We start from the raw sequence: 24,805 nt of genomic DNA, 5'->3' as shown, positions 1-24,805 counted from the left end.
CAGCCGCGCGGGCCGCCCCGGGCAGCGCCTGCTCCATGAGGCGCGGCCGTCGGCTGCCCGCGGGGCGGGGGGGCTGTCGGGAGGCCCCGCCGGAGGATGCCGCCGGGCGCTGTGGCGGCGCGGCCCCCCGGCGGGGCGCGCTCTCTGAGCCCCGCGGCGCTGTCTCGCAGCCTGTCCCGCCTGCGCGAGCACCGCGCCCGCTCGCGGGCCATGCTGGCGCTGGGGGTCACGCAGATGCTGCTGGGCTGCCTCATCGTGGCCGTCAGCTTCGCCGCTCTGGCGCTCACCACCTCGGCCCGCGTCCGCCACTCGTGTCCCTTCTGGGCCGGCTTCTCGGTGAGCGGGGGCCGCCGGGCGGGTTGGGGCTGGGGTTGGGGTGGGATCGGCGGCACGCGCCCCCGGCCGTTAAACGCTCCTAACGGTCACTGCGGGCGCGTGCCGCGGCGCCGCCTCAGCGCTGCGGGCGGGAGCGGGGAGCGGGGCCGGGCACCGCGTGGCCAGGTGCGGGGCTCCCTTCCGAACCGCGGGAGGGCCGCCGCCCCGCCGTGGAGGCAGCGCCGCGTACGCGGCTGCCGCGCCCGGGGGTCTCGGTGCCGGATCCGAGGCGCCGAAGGCGATATGAACCGAGCGCGGTGAGCAGCAGACACGGGCAGCGCCGCGCGGGCTGCGGGCACGGCCTGCCGGCTCGCTTCGGTAGCGCGTGGTTAGCCCGACTTAAAGGGCGGTAATAAATCCCGGTGCGCTTCTCCGCTCGCGGCCCCTCAGCCCGTGCGCGGGCCGCCGTGAAAGTTCTGCCCGAGCGGCGCTCGGAGAAGCGGTGGATCCCGAGGGCGCCGGGAGCGGTGCGTGCGCTGCTGGTGAGGATGAACCTCGTGCCGTGTAAAGCCCGGTTTTTGGCTGCTCGTTCTTGTGGCGGCCCGGAAAGCTTTCCGTGCTTAAAGTGCTGGTTAGGGACCAGAACCGCTGGGTGAGTGGTGCGGGTTCGGAACCACCTGTTTGTGTGCAGCACGTCGCTCGGTAACTAAGCAGTCCTATAGAGCAGGAGAGCGGTTTGCAGTCATTGTTAGGATACTTTTCTCGATTCTCCAGGATGTTCTGTAATCTTGAGAGGAAACATCAGTTCATGCGAGTAACCTTGATTCTGTCATAACAGCGTCCTTTGAGCCGTAAGCCCCGCAAGCTGAAATGCCAGCTTTTGTCACAGTGAGGTGTGAATTTCAAATCGGGAATCTGACTGCTCACTTATTAACGTGCAAATAAAACAACGCCACTGAGGCAGATCTGGTGCCTTATCTCGACAGAGCAAGCCGCAATGTGTGCTGCTGACTGTGTGTTCCAGCAAGCACGGCCTTCCCACTGATGCCTTTTCCCCTTGAATCCCATAATGTCTGTGAGGATTTTGGGGGTTATCAATATGCTGGAAGACATGCCGTTTCTCTTCTGGTTTTTTAGATGCTTTCTACTTTCCTCTCTCTGTACACCAAGGATAGGTGTGCTTTCTGATTTGATTTCTTGATTGCTACTTGCTCAGCATAGGTAATGGAGAAGAAAGATGTGCTTTATGGACACGTGTTGTGAACTGGTAGAAGCTGTAAAAAGTAAGAGGAGGGATTGCAAGGATTGTTCACTGGAAAGCCTTCCTTCCTTTTCTCTTACGCTGTTAGAATGGGGCTTTCTTTATACTTTCTTTTCCAAATTAAAGACTTAATTTTCGATGTAAAATTCTACCTTATAGACTAAATTATCAAAGAATAAGAAGTGTGCTTTTCTCCTAAGCACTTTTCTCTCAGTCTCGAGAAATAAGGTACGTAAGTGCTTTTATTGCACTGTACTGTAGAAATCAAGCACTGTAGAAATCAAGCACTTTTTCATACTATGGTGAGTCCTAAAGAACTCTCAGTGTCTTAGTCTTTAACAAACCTTATTCTAAAAGCCTTTTAAGGGCTTAGTCAACTCTGGTTGTCCTTTCCAGTTATTGTCTTACCCTGGAAATGTATGAGCATTTGCTGAAGCCACAGCAGGTCCTGCCCTGAAACTGAGGGCTGCCTGTGTGGAGCAGCACAGAGTGCTGCCAGACTTCGGAGTGGCTAAGTAGCTTAGTTGAAGTGGGAATTTCCAAGGTCAATAATCCGTTCGTTAGTAGCTGCTGAACTTACTGCACCTCTGTTTTAGTTGTACGCTGTAGCGTGTTGAAGGAATGAGTTGTGAATTATCATGCTTAATTGGCTATTCTTTCTTGGCTAATTTTTCTACTAATTCCTGTGCCTTTTGGAATCAAAGGACAGAAAAGATCATGGGGCTGCCTGAAACAATGTATAACAATTGTGGTGGTTTATTTGTATAGAAGTCCCTTACGTTCCCTCTGTTCTGCAGGAATAGCCATACTGCTTTGAAGGAATAGCCTGCAAACGTGACTGTGCTAGGGAATTTATAACCAAACTATTTACACATTGAAAGCATCACCACTTCTGTGCAAGCCATTTCTTAAGATTAAAACTGGTCCCAGAGTAAGTCCCCTCAAGTCACAGAATGTCTCCTATAGCCAAGGGCTACAACATGAATTTCTAAGAACGATGGTTCGTAATTCCTTTAAAAGCGTGTAGCGATGTTGTTTGAGACATAGTCCTCTCCCCAGCATAATTTCTCATCACTGTTGGTGGTTTGTAGGGGTGTGTCAGTGCTCCAGTTTACGTGCATGCTCCCACTCAGTTTTTCCATTGTGGATTGTTCTAAAAGCATACTGTTTTACTGGGGATAAACTGAGACTAAAAGATGTGCTGTAAGAGCTTAGGAGATGCAATGTGATTGCTGTAGGCATTAAGCCTCACTACCAAACCATAGTGTGTGTGAGTTAGATGCCTGTACAAAATGCATACAGTGTGAATGCTCTCTTAAGAGCCATTTCCTTTGCAAACAAAACTGCACTGTTCCATTTACTCCTAATTAGTTCAGCTAGGACCTGTGAAGTCAGACTGAAAACTCTTGGCTGGAGGACGTGCACTCCCTCCTTAATTCTGCCTGATAGAAGGGATTCCTGGTACTTCAGTGTGCTGGCTGCACCTGCCTCAGTGCTGCCGTGTGGATCTGCAGAGTGAAGGAGCCAGCTGGGAGGGGGTGTTGCTTCTGAGTATCTCTAAAGTGGTGCTACAGCCTGAGAGCCAATTAACACCTAGCCCGCCTTTCAGTTTAGTTTCATCTGGGAGAACTGAGGTTATGTGATCTAAGGCATTTGCGTAGCGCTAACCACAGCCCGGTAACTAAGAGCAGTCAGGAGTTTCTCCTCAAAGTACACTTGTGGTGAATTTCCAGCAGATGTACGGCTGCTCTGCTGTGTGCTTACCATCTAGCACCTGGTATGAAGGGTGAAGTGATCTTCGCTACAGCAGTCGTGTTATGCATGTGGATCTTGGTTCGTGGGAACACTTACAGCCTGTGTAGTGGTTGCATGAAACCATAACTCCCATGTCCTAAAGCAGCTTTGGGGAAGTCTTACCTTGGTGAATACGTCTCCTGCTTTAATGGGTGCGTCTGTTTGGATAGTAATAAATGAAACCAGTAGGTAGGATGTGCTTTAGAAGGTGTTATTTCTGATGGCTGTAGAATTATTGTGAATTTATTTTATAGTACTTAGAGAAATACAGAGTAATTCCTCAATGTAACGTTAGCGATACACTTGTTTAAGCTTTTCTGATAGCTGTCATTGGCCATTTGTGTATGTAATCTGTTGGTATACATTTTCCACCCTGAGCTCTTCTATTTTAAACTGTATTGTAGCCATTTTTGCAGTCACAGTTTGCATGCAGCGTCTCTGGTATAAATTCAGTGGGTTGTGTGTTCTAAGGATCCTTGGTTTGCTCTCCAGAATGTACAATACAGCGGTATTGTGAAAGGGATTTTTCTCCTCCTCCTCCTCCTTTCTCCTTCTCTTAAACTCCCATTTTTCAAAATTAACGCTGTGCATAAATGGTACACTTCTTAAAAAAAAGCAAGCAAAAACCCTGAAGTTGTTGGAATTAGAATACCATGCAACAAAGGGTTCAACCTGTTCTGGGTGTGCAAATGGTATTTGCATGTAGGCATCGGGCTGCCTGCCTCTTTTTTGGGTGGGGTTTTGAGTTGCAGAACTAAGTGGCAGTAAGTTCTGATTAGTACACAGCCACTTGTAATGAGATGTTGTTGTTAGACTGTGATTATTTAAAAAAGGAATTATTTTACAGTGCTCTAACAAATACATGCTTGTTTTTTATTGTTGTATGCAGAAAAAATGAGAAACTTCTTCAGTGTAAGTGCTTCTAAGGATATATTGATTTTTGTTGTTGTTGTTGTTTTGTATTTTATTTTATTTTATTTTTTTGGCTGAGAGGAGACAAACTGCATGGTAACTTGTGGAGTTCCGGTCTTTACAGCAGCTTGGTTGAAACATGGGTAGCTGAACTAGTAAGATCTGAACAGTATACCTCAACCCAGAGTGGACCTTGAGATGAACCTCACAACCACGCGTTATGTAGCATCAGTATCTGATGGTTAGCAGAGTATGACTATTAGAGAAATATGTGTCTTAATGAGGTTATTTTAGATCAAACATTACAAGAACGTTATGAACCTTTCCTTGTATAGAAGCACGGTATCAAGGCCTAATACACAAACTTCCTTGGTTCTTCCTTGAGCCCTGGCCAGGCTTGAGGTGGAATCCAAAAGGGAGAATGAAACCAGATGTTTCCACCCTTGAAGATATGTGAACTTATTTATTCAGCAGTATAAAAGCTGGCCCTGCTTGCAGCGAAGTTGGAGCCCTCGCCTGTGGATGGGCACATTGCATAGGAGCTTCCCTGTGAGTGTGGATCTGAGTGGTGGTGCAGTAGTTGGGCAATTGGTGACACGTCTTTCTTAATCACTGCAGTTACTCTTGTATAGGAATAATTAGGTGCATTACCGTGTTCTGTTTTATTTTTGCTGTGTCATTTCACCTTGTTTTGTTTCATTCTTGCTGCGTTATTGTTCTATTGCTTAAAGTGTAAGTAAAGATAAACTCACTATTTTGACTTGGTGTCTGTGCTGACCCCATCTGTGGACAGAGCAACAGTTGGAACTGTGTTACAAGCTTAAACTTACACAGACAGCATGTCTGGTTTATACAAGTTAATGCAAGTAGGTGACTTTGCAAGCTTGTCTTCGGTTTTAAATATGAATTTTCATCCTTTCTAAATGCCATCATTGTGAATAATATGTTTTGCAGAACAAGCAAGTAATATCCTTATTGTACAGTTCTGGTAATCCAGTCACCTATCAGGAGCCTGTGTCAGAATTACATTAATGTGAGGACATAATTTACTTACGAGATTTTTTTTATTATTATTTTATTTTTTGCTGCCATTTGTAGCAGAAAAGAGCATGGCTTAGTGTGAGGGCTTCAGATAAGCCTTCATTGTTGGCGAGATAAGAGCAGGAGCTTCTGAGCTGAATGCATTTCATCTAGAGATGCTGTGGGGTAATGAACATGTAACTTCAATGTCACTTTTACATTCACTCTTCACAGAAGCAGCTTGATTTTACTTAGGTGAAAATAGGGGAATGCAGCTTTTAAAAAAGATTTAGTTTGATACTTGTCCTCCTAGAAAAAGCAAGGCTGCTTTCTAGTTAAAAAAATAAATCAAAACCAGAGGTACAACTTTGGCATGCATAATAAGGAGCTAATGGACAGTGTAACTTATCAATAATAAAAGCAGGTAATTATCTCCCTATCATGCATTTCACTGATTGCAGCTCCAGCAGAAAAGTAAACTGGATGCTTTTCTTCTGTTGTAGCAATAAAAGCATTTGTTGATGAGCACTACTGAAATAGGAGGTGTTCAGTTTCTGACTGTAAAAATGATCAAGAGCTTCTTAAGCCGTGCCCTTTACAGTAGAGCTGTGAGCACCCGGCCAGCACACGGCCTGCCATGCTGTTCTGAAGGCAACACTGGTAGAAAGTGATTTTATTAAGTATTGAAGGTTGCTGTGGTTCCAACAAATGTTATTTTTCCAAGAGGCAATTTCAAAACCTTTTGAAAATTAGTGAAAAATGAGCTAATAGAAATGAAATGTTGCGGCATTTCTGTGGAGCTGGGAACGTGGTGCTTTTGGAACGTGAGAGGTGAAGGAAGCAAAGGCTCAAGTCCTGTGGTTGTGTCAGTGTGAAGGGAGCTGAGTGTGTGCTGCACAGCTCCACGTGGTGCTGAGGCCAGGCCGCTGCCTTTGCACCTCCCGCGTCCTTGCAGTGGGGTTCTGTTTTAGCACTTCAGTTTTGATGTATGTGATCTCTGAGTCAAAAACAGATTTCAAAAAGTCCGAATGAAAGTATGGGATCCTGGGTGAAAAGTGTCAGATTCTTCCTGTACAGAATGCTGGCAGCTGAGTACGCATTCTGTCTCTGGAAGGTTGTTGTGTCTCTTTTAAACAATAAGAATAAGGAAAAAATCAGCCTCTCTTAAGTCAAGTGGATGCCTTTCTGCTCTGCCTTTACAGTAACTTCCTGACAGAGCCATGTTAACTCAAGATGTGTCAGATTTGAATTTTTGGTTTTACAGTACTTTTTAATGGATAGACCTTCATGCAGAATACACTTTCATTACAGGTAGAGAGCAAATAGGGGTGTCAAAAAAAGAGTATTCATCGGAGTTTTAGCCACAAATATTTGGCTACATTTTAAAAACAGGGCAAGCGAGCCAGAAAGTATAACAAAAATGAAGCAAGTGTATAAAATAACAAGCTTGTATTTTTGAGTCCACATCAGGGCTGTGTCGGGGCACACAGGAATCTGTGAGATCTGCACTGTGCAGGTGTGACCCATCTGTGACATTGCCACCACAGCACGCTGTGTGCGTGGGGAGAGCGGCTGGGATGGCTGGTGCCTTCCTTTCCTTTGTAACACTGTGCAGAACGATTAAAACATCGGTGTCTTTTCTATGTTGCCTGTTTTGCATGAAGGTAGAAATTACATCAGCAACAGTTGTCCTTTCAGAAGGACATTAGTGCTGTTGCTATGGGATATAGGAGCCAGATTTAATGTACAGGCCTGAGTCCTTCACATACCCAATCCCTCATTGTTTGTTCTGCTGGAAAAAGAGTTGTTAGCCTTTTGAAGAGTTCCAGAAAAATGTATCACGTGCCTTCTTATAATTTGTATAACAGAGCTTAATCTGGGGTGATAGAATTTAGGAAGTCATTTAAAAATTACTTCCTTTCCTCTCCTTAACATTTTTTCTCCTTCCTCATGAAGGATCCATCATCAGACAGTATTCCAGGTTCCTGTGAAATACCATTGCTGTGGGAAATAACTAGCAACCATACTAAAGCATTAGCATCTATTTCTGAAGTTTGTGTTTATTCAGTAAATATGTTCTTAGTAGTATAAATAGTCAGTGCAGTTTTCCCTTTCAGCTTTTAAAAAACTCCCGCTGTGATTTGACAGAATAATTTCTGTTAGTACATAGCATGTATCCTGTGAATGGAAAGGAACCTTTACCAGAAAAGCAATAATGACAGTACAAACAGTAAAAGGTTGTACAGATGGTAAGTAAAACCAACATCAGAATGGCATTTTGAAGTCTCCCAGAGACCATGTGCTCATCTTCCTTAACCAGCGCTGTGCTTATCTTCCTTAGTCTAACTTATTGTGAAGGAAGTGTCTGACAGTGAAAATATCAATCCAACTATTAGGAAAAGAAGTTGCTGGTAACAACACCCATCAGTTCTTGATGACAGATGTCTAAAATGTTCAGTCATATCCTTTGTTGGTTTGTGAATCCAAAGCAATTGGAAGGAAACTATGAGAGAGAAAAAACATTTTCCATTTCTGACGCTGAACCTTCCTCAGAAGCAGTACATTTTTGCTTGTGGAACCCTTATTCAGCAGTAGACACACTGCACATGTCCTTCCACTTGACAGTTCCCAATTGCGTGCTGACAGTTTAAAAGCTTCCCTTACAGTATGAATTATTTGGGGTTAATTTGACGTTTCTCCGGATCAGCTGTTTTGGTTCCAAAAATACAAAGGTAATTATCTTGCATTGTCTGGTTGATTAACTGATTGCGAAAATCGGGTAAGGTAAAAAGTAATGGGCAAAACAGGAGTCAGTCTGAGAGTGGCAGTTACTTTTCAATCTTCAGTGTTTCTGCAGGTGACAGTATTTTGTTGGGGAGTGGTGGGTTTTTGTTTTTTTGGTTTTTTTTTTTTTTGGTACTTTGAATACTTCTTTCCCCATTCATAGCTGTTATGATATGTGTGTGTATATATATATATATATATATATATATATAATGTAAGGGAAACAAGTTTAGGTCTGTGAAGTATGAGATTTTTCTCATCTAAATAAGGCTACGTGTGATTGAGTCTAGTGGCTCTGGAAAGTAAGGATGACTTGGATTGTTACTTATTCATTTTGTTTGTTTATCATTAGGGATGCTTAGGAACTGTATGAGAGTCCATACACACTGCATTTTTTGCACCTACCCTGCTGTAATCAAGGAAAATAATCTGATGCCCAATTGAATTCTGTATTAAATTCAATTAATGAGTATTAATTCAATTAAGGATCAGATTCTGAAAAACGAGCCTGTTAAGAAATTTGAACCAGAATTTTAAGTTATATTTCCCTAGTTCAGGGAGATCTGGAAGTACTTCTAGTATCTTCCTTCATTCAGTATGTTAATTACATGATGTCAAAGATATGCCTCCTTTGCCTTTAGTGTAAGAGCTTCATTTTAAGAATGTGGACTGAAGCAATGTGAGGAGTGTGTATTTTGGATGAAGCTGAAGCTGTGATCCATGTCAGTCGTTCTGATGGTAAGTTAATTCTTCAAGCAAGCAGATACCCGATGAAAGTGGTGAAAAATGCAAACAGCAGTCTCACAAAGGCACTGCTTGCTGCAAAAGTGAGTCCTACTTGTTAAAAAGCAAATCTTCAATCACGCATCTTACTTCCTTTGAATTATTTCAGAGCAAGCGGAGGGATTTTGTATGTTAGCCAGTGACTTTTTCCTTACAGGCAGTTGTACAGTAAGAAACACAGCAGATGGAGGCGAAGTTCTGCTTAACATCATACACCACAGAGAGTGCTAAAGGTGAACAGGATATAAAAATCTTAGACTTAATGATGCTTTGTGAACTGTTCTGCTTTTTGGAAGCAGAAAATTCAGCTGTCATTGTAATTATATTTGTTAAATGTCCATAAGGAGCCTGCAGCTTAACAGTAATGCACGATGATTATATAACTCAGTAGATACTTGTGGAAATGAGAGGTTGGTAAAAATACTTATAATGATGATGTCCCGGATGATATAAAAATAGGGGTTGGTCTGTTTGTTTTAGATTGAGGTCAGTCTGAAGAAGATAGAAAGTGAACCTCTAATTTCTCTAACAGATTTGGGAAAAAAGACTCTACTCTGTTGTATTTAAATTACAAAGTGTGGGCTGCAAAAGCAAAAAGTAAGCTTGTGTATTAGAAAAGGTGGAATCTCTAGCATGATGAAAGGTAACTCATGCAGCTGTTTTAGAAACTGAAATTATGTCTGCGTCAAGTTACTGGATTTCTCAGCAGCAGGCATCAACCTTTTTATAAGTTCAGTACAAAGCAATCCAATATATTTGTAGTACAAAAATCAGTGTTGTTGCTGTCTGCTAAAGAAGACTGCTATTACTTACCTGGGAGGAATGTTTGCTCCCCCCGCTGCCATTTGAAGTGCCTAAGGAGTGGGAAGATGAGGGTAAGCTAACAGTGTGTTCTCAGACGGGCTTCACACCTCCTCAGGCCCAAAAGTACTTTCTAAGAAATGTGCTATCTGTTCCTTCTGTGTTTCAACATCTGACAAGTGATGATCTGTTATTTTAGTAAGCTATAAATAGCCTGTACCATTGGCTAGCAAGGTTGTACGAATGTGCTGAGGGAACTGTAATAATCGTAATGGCGATGAGTTCTTGACTGTCTTTGCCTCTGAGACCTGAAAACTTTTTGGTCTGACATGTCTGTGTCCTTTTTAAGATGTTAAAGAGACAGTGAAATCATTTCTTTCAGTGACCCAGAGATCAGTTTTTGCTTTAGTGACCCAGCAAGGCTTTAGGGAAAGTATTAACAGATAATGCAAGGAATGATTCAAAATCTAGGATTATAATAGTGGCATTAGTAGATGTATAGCTTTGCAGTTTATAATCCTTTAGAATTATGAATATGTAGAAGTAACCTTCTTAAACTTAAAAATAGTTCCTGCACAGCCTTTTTTTGTGGTTGAAATTTCTAAAACACGATGTCAGAACAAAATAGAACTATGTAAGCTGACAGCTGATATTTTAAGAAAATAATGGAATGCTCATGGTATTTTTTTCTACAAATTTAGTTTTTCAGGAGAAAACAGTTTATTGGAAGGTGGAAAATCCTTATTCTTAGTTAGGTAAAAGGATTACATTTTTTTGGCAGCAACTTTCCTGCCTGTGAAGGTAGCAGCTCTCAGTTCCTGTGTTAAGAAGTGAGGAGCAATGCACTGCTGCTGTTCTCAGGTTGCCTGTGATCCTAGCTCTTGGCCTATACGTATGCTATTCAAAATCATCGTTCCCTTTGATTGGTTGACTTTTGATCTAGTCTGTTCCTCTGTCTCAAATTAGGATCAGGTATGTTCTAACCTGTCTCTTATAATCTTGTGCAGTTGTTTCTCCATGCCTGTTCCGAAAACTATTATTTCTTATCCAGTTCTCAGCGATCACTTGAAAATGTTTAACTACTTCACAGCAACCTCTGATATATTTGAAGGCATCTACTAAGTGTCTCTTTCTATCAATAAACTAAACACCTGCAATCTCTTTGTCATTTTCTGTAGACCTCTGATCTTCTCCGTTGCTCTTTTTCATCATGTAGCTCCTTTACTGAAAACGTTGATCAAAGAAAAGTCTCTATAGAGTTTTACACAGTAATTCTTGACTACTTGATAGCAATCAGAGGTTAAATATTTTTCATGCATAGCTTTTCAGCCAGCTGTGTATTTAACACACAGCACCATAGCCAGCAGCAAAAAAAAACTTCGCTGAAAACACTGAAGATGTGATTCATCTTAATAATGATTCTAGCTTAGTTATATGGTGAAGGCAAAAAAACATTATGGCCATGATGTTTCTGCTGACAGTGGGCAAAGACAAGAAGGATTTGATTATTAGGATGTCAGAATTGTTTTCTACCAATAGAAGTGTCTCTTTTCATCAGCAGAGATAAAAGGATGACTTTCAGGTGACACACTCTTCTAAGTTTAAGGACACAAAAAGTTCTACATAGAACAGAATGAAAACTAAAGAGCATGCACTATAGAGGAGATGTTTGTGATTCCTAAGGTGTTTGGCACTCTTTTCTGAGTGTTAAACAGCTTCCTTTGTTAAGCAGTATAATGGTGCTATGTGGGCTAGCTAGGTGACTCTATGAAAAGTGAATGCAGGCTTACATTTGGAAGCTACAAATAATGAGTGTGATCAATGACTGCTGGTATAATATCATAGAAGCCGCCAGAAACTGAGAAGACAGTTTTTAACAGTGATTGCATATAAATAACGTATATTGCACATAAATATGCATTCTTTTCATAGGTTTTAATCTAATTGCCCAGAAAGTTCTTGATGATTTTTTCAGATTTTTTCAGCTTGTCCATAGAATCTCCTTGTTCTTATTGAAGTACTTATCTGACAAAAGTCTAAATAATTCATCGAGGGCGGGGAAAAAATGGTGATAGGTAGCAGTGAATGTCAACATTATAATTGCATTGCAGCAAAAGCAAACAAATGTAAATTAACAAAGCAAGTTTAAGTAACAACTCTAAAACAACAGTATGTTGTTTATTTTTCTCATTTCTATATTGTTTAATCTGGGCACAGGTTGTATTGCCCTTCATAGGCTCAGATGGTGGGATTTCAGTTTTACTGATATAAAAATGCATTGTTAGTGCTTTTGTTTTTTTTCTTTTTTCTGTTTTTTTCCTCCCTTTCTGTCTTCAGACCATTGGCCTGCATGAATCAACCTAGCGGTGTGTCTAACTGTCTGGGCAGCAGCAGTAGCTTAGCAACACCAGCTAGTGCTGATGCCAAAGAACACTATTGACTTTCATCATTTTTAAATGCCAGCTGGCCCTTTAATAGTCTTTCTATTTTTAGAGATTCATTGATAATCACATTTTAACTTCTAGACCTAGGTTTTGCCTTGATAAAGAAATTGGGAAGCCTAGAAGTCTTTAACTGTAGACACTGACAAAAGACATTGACAAAAGATTTAGGAAAGGGGTGTTGGTAACTACAAATCCCAAGCTGAATCCTGGTGGTATCTGGAAATGGAGGGTACAGTGAAACCTTCCTTGCTGCCTATTCATGTTAAGTGCATAAGCAAAACTGCCTACATGTAATAAAGAAGTGGTAAACTGCATTCTCGGAGAAAAGTCAGGTGATGTTTTCGAAGTGTAATCTCTCATTAATAAATAGTAGTATCTGATAAATATGCAGACATTTTTGAAGAACATAATTTTGAAAGGAAATTAATATTACAAATATAAAACTAACATTCTATATAAGTAAAAGATCACTAATGTATTTTGGTATTTGGAAATGTAGACGCAGGAGGGACTTAACAGCTCATCCAGTCTGCCTGCTTTGAGATCCATCTGTAGCCACAGCGTTCCTTGTAAGTTTCACTTACATATTCCTAAATTTGTGTAATGAAGAAAACTTGGTGGATTGTTGGCCAAGTGTTGTGAGAGGTTACCTGTTTCTGTGCTAATATGAATTTCGTGTTATCTGTGTATGTCCTAGTAAATAACATATATATTTGCTGCAAGTCAAGCTACTGATTTTTATTTTTTTATTTTATTTTATTTTTACTCATCCTTGATGGACACAAAGCAGATCTTTTTTTTAGCACCCAAGAATAGTTCTGCTATCCTTTACCCTAGTCTAAACCAAACCAAGTCTGTCTAGCTTATAAATCATGTTTTCTCAAACTTACGCCAACTTTACATTTTCTAATTCTAACATTTTTTTCTACTTGCTGGGCATATTCAATAAAATGTGATGCCTGGGCTTGGCAGAGTGTTCTTGCTGAGCCTTTAAGAATGGTCAGAGGGCTATGGCATCTCTCCTGTGAGGAGAAGCTGAGGGATTTGGGGCTGTTCAGCCTGGAGAAGAGGAAGATCTGGGCAGACCTTCTAGCAGCCTTTCAGTACTTTAAGGGTCTACAGGAGAGCTGGGGAATGTAATGATAGGATAAAGGGGCAGTGGCTTCAAACTTAGAATAGAATAAATGTAGATGAGATATACGGAAGAAACTATTAATGATGGGGGTGGTGAGACCTTTGTGCCTGCTGCCCAGGGGAGCCGTGGGTGCCTCAGCCCTGGAGCTGTTCAAGGCCCTGTTGCTTGGGGCCCGGGCGCTCCGATCTGGCGGGAGGCGTTCCTGCCCGCAGCAAGGGATTGAACGATGTGGTCTTTAAGGTCCCTTCCAACTTGGATCATTCTGTGATTCACCATTGCCTACAGCAGAAGAATATATTCTGTTCTTTTCCTTTGTAAAACGTTCCTGCAATTTTTTTTCCAGGCGCTGTCTGTTATTTTAATGTTCCTTTGTTACCTTTTTATTTATATTTTGATTACTGGTTGAATTAATCCTCAGTTACTCATTTACAATTTTCTTGTTATTTTGGCATTTATTCCTTCTTACATCCGGAAGGAAGGATTAATTTCTTATGTGTCTTATTTTTCCAACACCATTAGAACTTCCTTATTTGCAAGTATCTTTTAATTTCCCATGTTAAATAATTGTTTTAATTTTTCAAGTGTCTTAGCCTGTTCTCCCAGCATATCTTCCAACTTTTGGCTATACCTGAATGGTGTTCTCAGCGTGCCTTCACATTAATGCATCAGTTCAGATGTGCACTTCTGAAATGAGCTATGCTGTTATTTCCACACTTTGCTGTGTTTCACCTTGCATAGCCTTCTGAACACGTGATCTGCGTTTCTTTTGGATAAAGCTAAATTGGAAAGCATGCACCAGCAACCTCTCTAGTTTTGTCAAGGTGCAAACCGATGCTTAATCCACGAGCTGGGGATAGAGCTAGCTTTAACTGTAAAGCAAGCCAACAGAAGAGGAAACTATCAATACTTGCCTGAAATGTAAATAGTGTGGATGTCAGCTTCTCAGCAGCACTTGTTTGCTCTGGTCCTATTTGCCCATGCCACTTGTTAATGTAGACACTGTTCTTAAGAGTGCTGTGGTTTAGTAAGCTATACTGATTGATCTCATGTCATATTCTTTGGAGTGATATAAACCCCTAGCTGGTAGCTCACTCTCTGGATGTTGTTTGTGCCACTTTGTGTTCTGTGGGCTCTGCTTAGTTGAACGACTCAAATTAATCTCAGTATTCTTTCTCTATTCTGATTCACATTGCTATCCTAGTCTTATCCTACCAGTTTTGGAGAAAGCCAAAAAGGTATCTTTATGGAGAACAAAAAAAAACACGCTAGTGAGCTTTTCATGAAAAGAACTTCCCTATTATCTAATGGGCTAGTATTTTCTCTTTGTTAGCTAGAGCAACCCTGTTGTGTCCTTTTGGAGTTTCAGCCTGTTTTGTATTGCCAGTTGAGTCCTCACGTGGTCCTGCCCTCACTGTCCTGTAGTAGTTCTGCTGTCTGCGGTTCATTAGGGCTGCCCTCAGTGGTCAGTGTAAGTAAATGCTAAGCTGTCATTGAAATGACTTTTCTTAAAAGTGTGTAATCTGCTACTGAAGAGTACTTGGATGTGTTTTCTGGTTCAACTTTTTCTTATTGATCCCCTGGGTAATTACTACACAAGTATTTGGAGAAAAGGACTCTTCTGTTTGTAAAATGCTTCTAAAATAGCTTTATGAATTGGAAGCTGGCACTGTGCAACTTAACTCGTGTTTAATTAAACAGCAAATTGAAGGGTTGAATTTCAGGGAATGAATTACATGATTTCCTTTCAGTGTTGGATCTTACTTTCTTCATCTTGCTTTGCAAATACCACACTAGGTGTATATTACAACCAGAATAAAGGTTGGAAAAGAAAGTAGTTTTTCCTCTGAAAGGTGGAGATGGGTTTTTTTGCTTCAAAACTGACAAGCAGAAACAGTACACAGAAAAACAGAGGAGAGCAGCTGTGATAAGAGAGCATGAAGTTAAGTGAGGACAGATTTCTTGCACTCAGCCAGTAGCAGTTACTGTCTTTTGAATGTCCCTGTTGTTCTCCAGCAAGATGTTTTAAAGCAATTAATGACTTTTTCTATGAGTTTATGATAAATGGGATAACAATAAATCATGGATCTTGGTGCAGTGTGTGTCACCTACTGAAACATGTGGGCCTCATTTGATACCATGTGCCAGCAGAATAATTGTTTTGGCAGAAGATGACACTTCTTCAAATGCATCTCTGGTGCCTGTGCCCTGCTGAAACTGGTACAGCACCGTGTGAGTGGGCTTAGTGGGGTGTTTTTTTGGCAGATGGAATTGATTATTGTCGTGTTAATGAATGTAAATGCAACCTAGGGGTAACAGACCACAGAATGGAAGGCTTCTGTTCCTTCTGATCAGAAGCCTGTGGAAAGCATCAGAGTTTTCTGTCCCAGATCTGCATCTTCTGGTATGCTAGCTCTCATGGAGCTCTTCTTTCAGTGGAGTCTGCTGTCTCCAGTTGTCCACAGCCCTACTTAAACTTCTCTCTCAGCTGACTATTGAAAGTCTGACTATTGAAAGCCTTCCTTTGAGGCTGTCTCTTAGGGGGATGTCACTGGCCAGCTCTGCCCTCCCACCTGCCTTTTTCTCCTTATGCTGGACAGGGAGGGTGTAGCTTGCTCCTCAGGTAAGAACAGATCACATTCTATAGACACAGCATTTAGCAAAAAGCGTGTCTCTTGGAACACTGCCAGGAAGTGCCACGTAGCTGGGAAGAGAAAGATTAGTGATTTTAGGAAAGTCGTAACTGCTGCGGCTATCGATTATTTTTTGACATTTGCTTTTTATATTTGAAATGAAATTGAGTTAAAACATTAAAATTCTGTCTAAAAAGCTATATGTTAATTGTTGTGAAAGTTACATGCTGGTACCTGTGATGAGAAGAGTGCTTTGGCACATGACTGTGAGTGAGTGGAAGGAGCTGTTCTCTTGCATTACTAATGTATTAGCAATGTATGAATCAGTGAATTATGAAGTTCTGTTTCTGAGTTGAGATTTTGTCCCTGGTTGTCAGTATTTTGAAAGTTAAGTTAAAGATGGGGTAGATATGTTAATGTTCTTCAGGAGACTGCAGATAACATTCCTAGACTTTCTTGACAAACAGAAAACCTCAAACTGAAGCAAGCTATTGCTCCACAGATTACAGATGCCATCTGCATTCCTGAAATCTTGGATACTAAACACCAGCTTGTAATGGGCATCCAGCACTGAGGGGGCAGGACACAGACTGCTGTGTTACTGTTGTTACTGGTTTCAGAGCTGTTTGCAGAATTTCAGGAGAATGTTGGAAATCAGTATTCTTGGAATTTAATCTGTAATGGAGAGGATTCTCTTGATGTTACAAATACTACATTGCACGTTCCAATTAAAGGACAGAAGCTGTGTGTCATGCTTGAATTCTTTTTATTGGGGGAAGGTGCTGTTTGCAGATTGTGTTGGATTTTACTTATCCTTCTTATCCCAAATTACACTGGCTAAAACTTCAGGAGTGAAAGGCTCAGCTTAATAATTACACCTTTGATTTGTATGGAATTGCTGCTCAGAGGCAGAATCCTGTAGTTGGTAGCTATGCCTTGTGTAAGCAGACTCTGTCTGTTAATATAGTACATGCTTATGAAAAAATAAATCTCCGTAGACATGTGAGCTCCAATCTGCTTGCATTTTTCTTTTGACCTACTACATAACGTAGTTGCAAGTTAATGGTTTGGTTTCTAGAGTATTAAATAATCAGATATCAGTAGGGATATATGTTAAAATGAAATATGAACAACATTCAGTCTAGCTTCTGTGAAAGATTTTGAATAAAGTTGGGATATGTTTTAGAGCTTTTCTGACTTTGTCCTTCTTTCTGATTACTCAGTGAAAGCAGTGTGCACAAACTATTTTGGAAGGACATCCTGCTCTTTCTATCTTTTGCTGTTTCTGTTGTTGTGTAGCTCTGAACTCAGCAGTGTGTTTCTTGTCCTCCTAACTGTTTGAATTTCTTTCCAAGCTAACTACTTTCTTCAGAGTTGGCCTAATTGGGTTATCTTCATTCCAGTTTAGAAGTTTCCTGCATGTAATTTGTCTTTTGTGGTAAGAATTAGGTTGTGCTTGTGTATATATTGGTTCAAAATATTTCACTTGAGAATTAATCAATCAGTATTAAAGGTGTGATGATAGTTATTTTGGTGGCTGTATGGAACTGCTAAATCACGGCCTCAACCTGATTGATCGCCTGAGGCGAGCACTGAGTCAGTCAGCCCTGGGAGCGCAGGTAAGGCAGTTCACCTGTGCTGCCGGAACGGTGGAGCCTGGCTGCACCTCTCCCAGACCCATTTAAGAGCTGACTGCCAGTGGGGAAGGATCTCTTCTGGAGTTCCCTCCTTTGGAGTTTTACAGCGAGCCCAGTACAAGGGTAAGCTCTATCTATTCCCTTTTTGGTATAATAACCTGCTTAGCTGAACTCTCCTGTTCATTTCATAATTATAACATCTGTATATTCATTGATTATACAGTGGTCTTGGTCTTTTTTTTGTTTATCTATTTATGTATTTATTTACAGTGGGTTATTTGGAACATTAGAGATATAGAAAATAGTCTTGTATTCTACCTTTGATTTCTGGCATATGTTCTTATGAACCTTTCAAAGAGGAGATGAGCTGGAATTGTTGTGAATTTTGCTGTGTAGCTAATGTAATTAGTGGCCCAGTGACATGCAGAATATGCAGCAGGCACACTCGTTTGTGGCTTACAGTGTTTATTATAATTAAGGAAATATTTAAGTAGCTTTAGGAGTCTGCCCTTCTGAACTGACTGCATTATTAAAGTATCAAGAGTTGTTACTAGTGATAGTATTGCAACAAAGGTCAAGAGCAGCACGTGCTTCCAGATATTGACTTCTGGGTGCTGACTACTGGTACTTTACAATGTTCTTTGAAGATAGATATATGTAAAAACCATTGGAGTTTAATCTATTTAGACTGTCCCTCAAGTTTAACGTTACATTCATCCAGAACAAAAACAATTAAGTATTAACAGAGATTGAAATAATGTATATATTAATATTTATTCTACAATTTAGCCATATTGTAATATTTCCATATCAAATATGAATTCTCATAATAAAGCAAGTAAAGCAGAACAGATTAGTTTGGAAAAAAAAAAAACCTGATGTTTACCATACCACGACTTATTCGATTTCAGTGTACATTGTGGCCAGAGATCTCAACACGTGTTGTGTTTATTACCAAATTTCATTGCCTAAAAGATTCTACGAGCTTTGTTTTCCTTGAGTAAAAACATGATGTAATGACAAAAGAATACGTTCTTGTCTGGTGTTACTGTTCTTACAAATCAACTGTTTCTTTAAAAATGGCATGTTAGTATCTTCTTATACTGTAAATGTATTTAAGATTTTGGGGGCTGTTCTTGAGGGTATCTATCAATCTGTGATCTGAATATTAATGTCTGCATTTGTTTCATAAAAATGCACTAGGTCAGTCTTCTGAATCTTGCTTAGCGTGTAACCCAAGCAGATTGTATCTAGGTGCTTTAAATACCTCTTAAAGGATTTAGCCTAGGATTTACAAATTCTTTCTGCCAGTGGGCTATTTTAAATTTAAATTAAACATCCTAAAAAATACCTGTTTTGTTCTCATCTTGTTTTATTACATGAGAGGATAGTGATGGAATTAATCTGGTGTCGCACTGATAATAAGAACTCAGTGGTGCTTCGTAATGTATAGGCTCTATATCTCAGAGGCAAAACTTTAAGGATGGCAACAAATATGTATATGATTCAGTGCCAAGAATTTGATATTGATTTCTGCTAGTTTATTATCACTGTGTTGCGGTTATAGATTTAGCATAGTAATGCTCTCGAAGTATATGAGTAGACCTGTCCGTGTTTTTTAATTGTGAACTGTACTGTGTACAATCATTTGTGCTCTCACTTCTGCCTTTGGGTTTAAAATGGCTTGCTTAATGTTTGACAGATCTTTCAAAAAGCTGAACTGAAATTTCCTTGCAGGGTCTGTACATATGGCATACAGTGAGGTCTGGTTTGGTGCTTGCAGGGAGCCAGTGCTCTCACTTGTTATCAGTAGGATTTGCAGTGTGCCCTCTGTCTCCTGCAGTGCTGTACTTGATCCAGAGATTTTGCTGAAAATCAGCATCCAAGTTAATTTCAATAAGCGAAGAAATTGCAAAATAGCAAAACAAAATTTTGTCAACTATGCCTGTTTTCAGAACGCGCTTCTTTTTTGGTACATGAAGTTTTATCATCTCCTTAATTTCTTCTTTAGATACCAAACCCAATAGCTGTGTAGCAGTACAGCAACATCAGTAGTTTTAAAGTGATGTAAAGGGAGAGCTGAGAAGTCTTCTCTGCGTATCATAATGAAGACAGTGATAAATTTCTTTTCCTTTTTCCCACTTCTCTCTTATCTTCAAAGCTGCTCAGATGCCCTGTTCTTAAGTTGTCGATTTTAAAAGTGTAAAATCTTTTCATAAAGCTTTCAGATGGAGGAAATTAGAATTTGTGTGACCTTCACACACATGACACTAATGAAGTTCATAATCTGGATTTTAGCATTATCCAACATGTTACAGTCCTTCTGGATCATAGCCTGTGTGTCAGTGTGAGTTTATATGCTTTCAAACTCAGTCACTGGCTGCTTGGAAAGGGAAGCCCTGACTGGGAGAATCTCAGTGCCCTGCGCTCAGCAGTCATAAAATGTCTTCTCTGACTTAGTTGTCTGAATTAGAGTAAAAATCACAGACTGCAGCAAAGTACAACTCATGAGTTTTTATTTTAATTGGCTTTTCAAGTAGTCTTGTCAGTATAAATGTTCATCTGGGAATACTCCCACAGAGCTATTGTGTTGTGCTTTCACTTAATAATCTGATAATGAGATGCATGCAAGCTCAAAAGTTTACTGTCTAATTAATTTATATTTTTTAAGCACAAATTCTTTTGAATTATTTGGCTCAGAATCATGGTACTGTAAAGCAGAAGTGAATCATGCATGTCAAATTGCAGCTCACATTTACTCTGCTTTAAGTCAGAACCATGATTTGAACACTGTTTCCCTTAATAAATATGTTTAAGTTAGGAAGGTGTTGCTTTGTGTATTTAATGTGTGTGATTGAGAATTCTGATGTTTTCCAAACTTGAAGCCTAGGCAGCAGGTTCTGTAATAGGCTGTATGTCAGCAACCACATGGACTTCGCCAAGTTAAATGTGATTTGATACAAAAATGATTAGTTAAGCGTTAACTGATTGGCTGAAAATAATGAACTAAACTTCTCTGAGAAAGTGGTGTAGGCAGATTTCTCAGTTGCTTAAAGCTGAAGGCAGATAAGTCAGCTTTGCAGTATTTACACCAAATAAACTTAATGGAGCTGTTTCTGATAGATAAACTGAGAAAATTGGCTGCATTGATTAAATGTTTGTGGTGATCATCTGAGAAGCTGCAGGATCACTGATATATTTTTAAGAAGAGAGGCATTGCAAAATGAAAGTTGTGTAAAATATTTTTAATTGCTATTTTGTCACCTGAACTGTTTGGATCTTAAAGCTGCTGTTACACAAGCAGACAAATGCACAGCAATCTTTATGACAGCTTTCTAGCTTTAATGAGATAATTTTTTAAAGATGTTCTGTTCTGTAGCTGAAAACTTAAGTTATTTTTATTTCATCAAATGTTTTTTTTTTTTTTTTTTTTTTTTTTTACTGAGTTGTGGGAGAATTTGATGCGTTTTTCGGCATTAATTTTATTAGTTGCAGCTTTGCTTTTTGTTTTAATGGTCTTTCAACATTTGATTGTTTAATGGCATTTCTTTTAAAGACTGCAATTCACTGAATATTGAGTCATTCTTACTTAATTACTGAACTGTGTATTTAAGACAACCGTATGTGCCAGCCCTACTCTCTTTCGTGTCCCATTTCCCCAAATCCCCTCTACTGTAAGAGGGGAAAATGCCCAACACATCACTGTGATGTGTGCTTCTCGTCTTGATAATCTGCTTTGTTTTGCTATTGTTGCTGTTTTCTCTTAGGATAAACAATAATATTGCAAGACCAGTGGTCAGATTAAAGAGATGGGAGACAAGGAAAGTTTTCGCTGCTTTTCCTTCAATCTTACCGTGTTTGGGATGCAGGGAACCTACAAAATGAGCAAAAATATTCAGCAGTACTGTTTCTCATAAAGCTGTCTTGGAATTTGCAGAATTTTTTGAGATCTTACATTAAAACAAAAACTTATAATAAAGTATATTTTTGTTTCTTATGTGTTGTTCAGTTAACCTCAAACTTTTCAAAAAAGAAACTTCTAGAGTAGACGTGTGTAATTTAAAAAAAAATCAGAAGAGTAAGAATGATTTACTGATGGAAAAATACATACTGATCTCCAGTGTTATGGAATCATTAAGGTCAGAAAAGAGCGCTAAGATCATCTAGTCCAACTGTCAGCCCATCCCCACCATGCCCACTGACCATGTCCCTCACTGTCACATCTACGTGTTTCTTGAACTCCTCCAAGGACAGTGACTCCATCACTTCTCTGGGCCATGGTTTGTTATATTGTATGCCACTGTGTGACATATAATTAATGATTTGTATAAAAAGAGAACAAATGGACTGAGTAATGCAGTGACATTAATCTTTTCAGCTCCAGTTTCATAAAGAATGTTGTCACCTTACTGCTGAGTTTCAGGTAATTGATTTTAATGCTTGTGAACTTGTTACGCCATGGTGTGAACTGCACCTTGCGTGGACTGGGGTAGGGAAAGGTAACAGCACTGGATTACTGCTTTTTCCCAAATGCTAGTATATATGGCATCACTGAGGAGTGGTGAGCTGGCATGTGTTGATGAGGAAGGGAAACAATAGCTCGGTAGGGAGCTATTGTAACCCTGCTTGCAGAACTGACAGTCAGTAGGCATTCACACAATCTGTGACAAAAAAGAAGCTTCTGTCCCACTAAGCTATACAAGGTAAAGCAAAGCCCTGAAATGTGAACTCATTTGATTTGATAAGGGAGGACTGTGCCAAAGTTCAGTAAATACGTTTAACAGAGATATTTCTTCCACTGTGTTGCTGAAATCCTTGGCTGAATTAGAGGTGCATCTGGGGTTAAAGCAGCTAATTTAAGTTGCGTTAAAGAAGTTGACAGCCATGCACAGCTTAAGTAATTTGTATGAAGTGTTACTAAGCAAAATAATAGTTGTCCATATGTATAGGTAAGATGAAATAAAACGGTCAAATATGAATTCTGAGAAAGCATTTGAACATGAGTGAGGGGTCTTTTACCACCAAATTTTTGTGGTAATCTTTTCAAGAAGGATGTCAGGATACAGATCAGGAGCAGTTCTAGATAACTACTGTTGAGATGAATATTAGTTTATAAAGTTGTCTATCCTGAAGTAGTTTAGAGGTAATGCAGTATAGCTTGTTCATGATGGCATAGTAAAAGCAGAATCTTCATGTGGTATTAGGTACTCAAAGCACTTCAGAAAGCATTACAATTTGTTAAATTTTGCAGCATTACATTACATTAAGGCAGCTCTTTGCTGAGTCGGTTGAGAGAGCCTGAAGCGTGGGAAGTTGAGATGACCTATGTTTGTGAGAAACACTCTTGCTTTTCAGAAAATGGAGAAGCCTACTATTTGAAAAAATAAAAATAAAAAACATCTCTTCAACTTTTTCCTTTGTATTTTCTCCCTTTGATGTTCTCTCATCTTTTCTTCATGTCATTAGACCAGCCATTAGTTTAAGTGATGCCTGTAGTTATTGTCTCGCTGGTCTTAACCGTATGTATGTAGAAAAGTTTATGGTACTATGGTATGCGATACTAGTTTGGTCACTGCAAAATCACACCGAGTTTTCATGCTCTGTGTTGCTAAGGAGAATCTGTACTATCAGGGAACACTTCTACAGAGAGTAGAAATTCTGAATAATGTGGGATGAGGAGATATAGATGAAAGTTCCTCTGTATGCTGAAATTCAAACAGGATGGAGAATATAAAGACTTCTTTTTTCCAACCTTGGGAAATGAAACTAGTGTCACTTGGAGAGCAGTTTAATATCTTACTAGAATTTGTTGAGAGAATTTTAAAATAAAGATTCCCACCATTTTTTTCATCCTGATCTACACTCATAGTGACTGAATACTGCATATCAATATTGTCTTTTGTTCCCAACAGCACTATGATTCTTTAATTCTCAGTTTCCTGCTGCTTCTGTACAGAGTACTTCATGTACCAGAAACTGTGATTAATTGAGGATGTCTGTGCCATCTTAGAGATCAAATTGAATTTCAGTTATAACTCCCTGCTTTTGTGTATCCCGGCTCTCTTATAAAAATCTCTTTGATTCCAAATTCATTTTTGGCAAAAGTGTGTTTTGTTTGGTCTCTGAAATTCTCATCTTGTTATCTAGGCTCATCTCGCATCAAGTGACTGAGAAATACAGTGTTTGCTAGACTGGCTCAAGATAGTGAGGCTGTAAACCTATGCAGATACTATCCAACCCTGAATTGGCTTCTCAACGGCAGCTCAAGTAGCTGAAACCAGTGGAGTTTTGGGGGAATTGCCTGGAGCTTTTGAAGTGACTGTGCAGGATTGAGGCATTTTAAGTTTCCTAATGGTTCACCAGCACTCTGTCAGGGTGCATCATCAAGACTGACGTATTCTTGGTGTAGTTGTTTGACACTCATGCTTAGTTATTTGTTCTTGTAAAGCCATTCACTTGATAATCAGCTCTGTCACATATTCAGGCCAATTTAGCACTTGTCAGCTCTGCAAAATGCATTTACCTAAAACTAAATACAGATGCAGATGCCCAGGTGTGCACCAATGTGCTATTGTACTGAGACTCATATTTGAGTTGTCTGTAGTCTCGTTTTTATGCTCTTCTACAGTCAAGAGCTGGAGGAAGTTTTTTTTTTTTTTAATTGGTTTGCAGATTGTTTGATGTTGTTACTTTTCAGTCTGCATCGAGATGATTTCCCTGCGTACTTGTCAGTATGCTGCATAAATAAAGATAAGTTCAAAAGGAAAAAACATCTCAGGTAAATTATTGGACAGGTTACTGGTTTTCTGTCCCCCAGCTGTTACCAGGTTCCTGTTTCAGATGGGATCTCTGCTCTTTGTGCTGCAGTTTTGTTTTTTCTCAGAAAGGTAGTTGTATATAACTTGCCATGCACTGAGCAACAGGTTTTTGGTAAAGTGACAAACTTCATTTTACTGATGTACCTGAGAGTAAGGTGTCCTCTATTCTCAGTGATTGTGTATGCTTTTCCTCTTTGTTGTCACATTAATGTGAACGTTAAATTTCAGTTTAAAATTCAACTCCAAACAACAAATGCAGTTGAAGAAATACCTAGGCCGTATGTTTTGTAGGTCTGACTTTCTTCTTAACCTACTTCCAAGCTCAGAATTTCCTCCCGCTTCTAAATTCTTCTGATTTTTAGATCTGACCATATATTTTTTTTTATTTTTTGATGTTGAAATATTTTCCCTGGAAGCATAAGTTGATTATTACTGTGGCTAACTTCTTTATAAAAAGAATATTGTTGTTGT

General features: G+C 39.9%; 1 protein-coding gene across 6 annotated transcripts in view; it reads left to right on the top strand.

The window, feature by feature from the left end:
- The first annotated feature begins 248 nt into the window (after positions 1-248).
- Positions 249-24,805, top strand: part of FAM189A1 (family with sequence similarity 189 member A1) — a 168,265-nt gene continuing 143,708 nt past the window's right edge. For all 6 annotated transcript variants that reach the window (XR_006179849.1, XR_006179848.1, XR_006179847.1 and 3 more), the window contains exon 1: positions 249-336. The gene's annotated coding sequence lies outside the window, so the exon portion shown is untranslated. The remainder of the gene's footprint in view (positions 337-24,805) is intronic.

The sequence above is a fragment of the Lagopus leucura genome, unplaced genomic scaffold (genome assembly GCF_019238085.1).
Source record: "Lagopus leucura isolate 7727_CA_CO unplaced genomic scaffold, USGS_WTPT01 Super-Scaffold_100015, whole genome shotgun sequence".
NCBI classification, from domain to species: Eukaryota; Metazoa; Chordata; class Aves; order Galliformes; family Phasianidae; genus Lagopus; species Lagopus leucura.
This window is presented reverse-complemented; position numbering and strand designations above follow the sequence as displayed.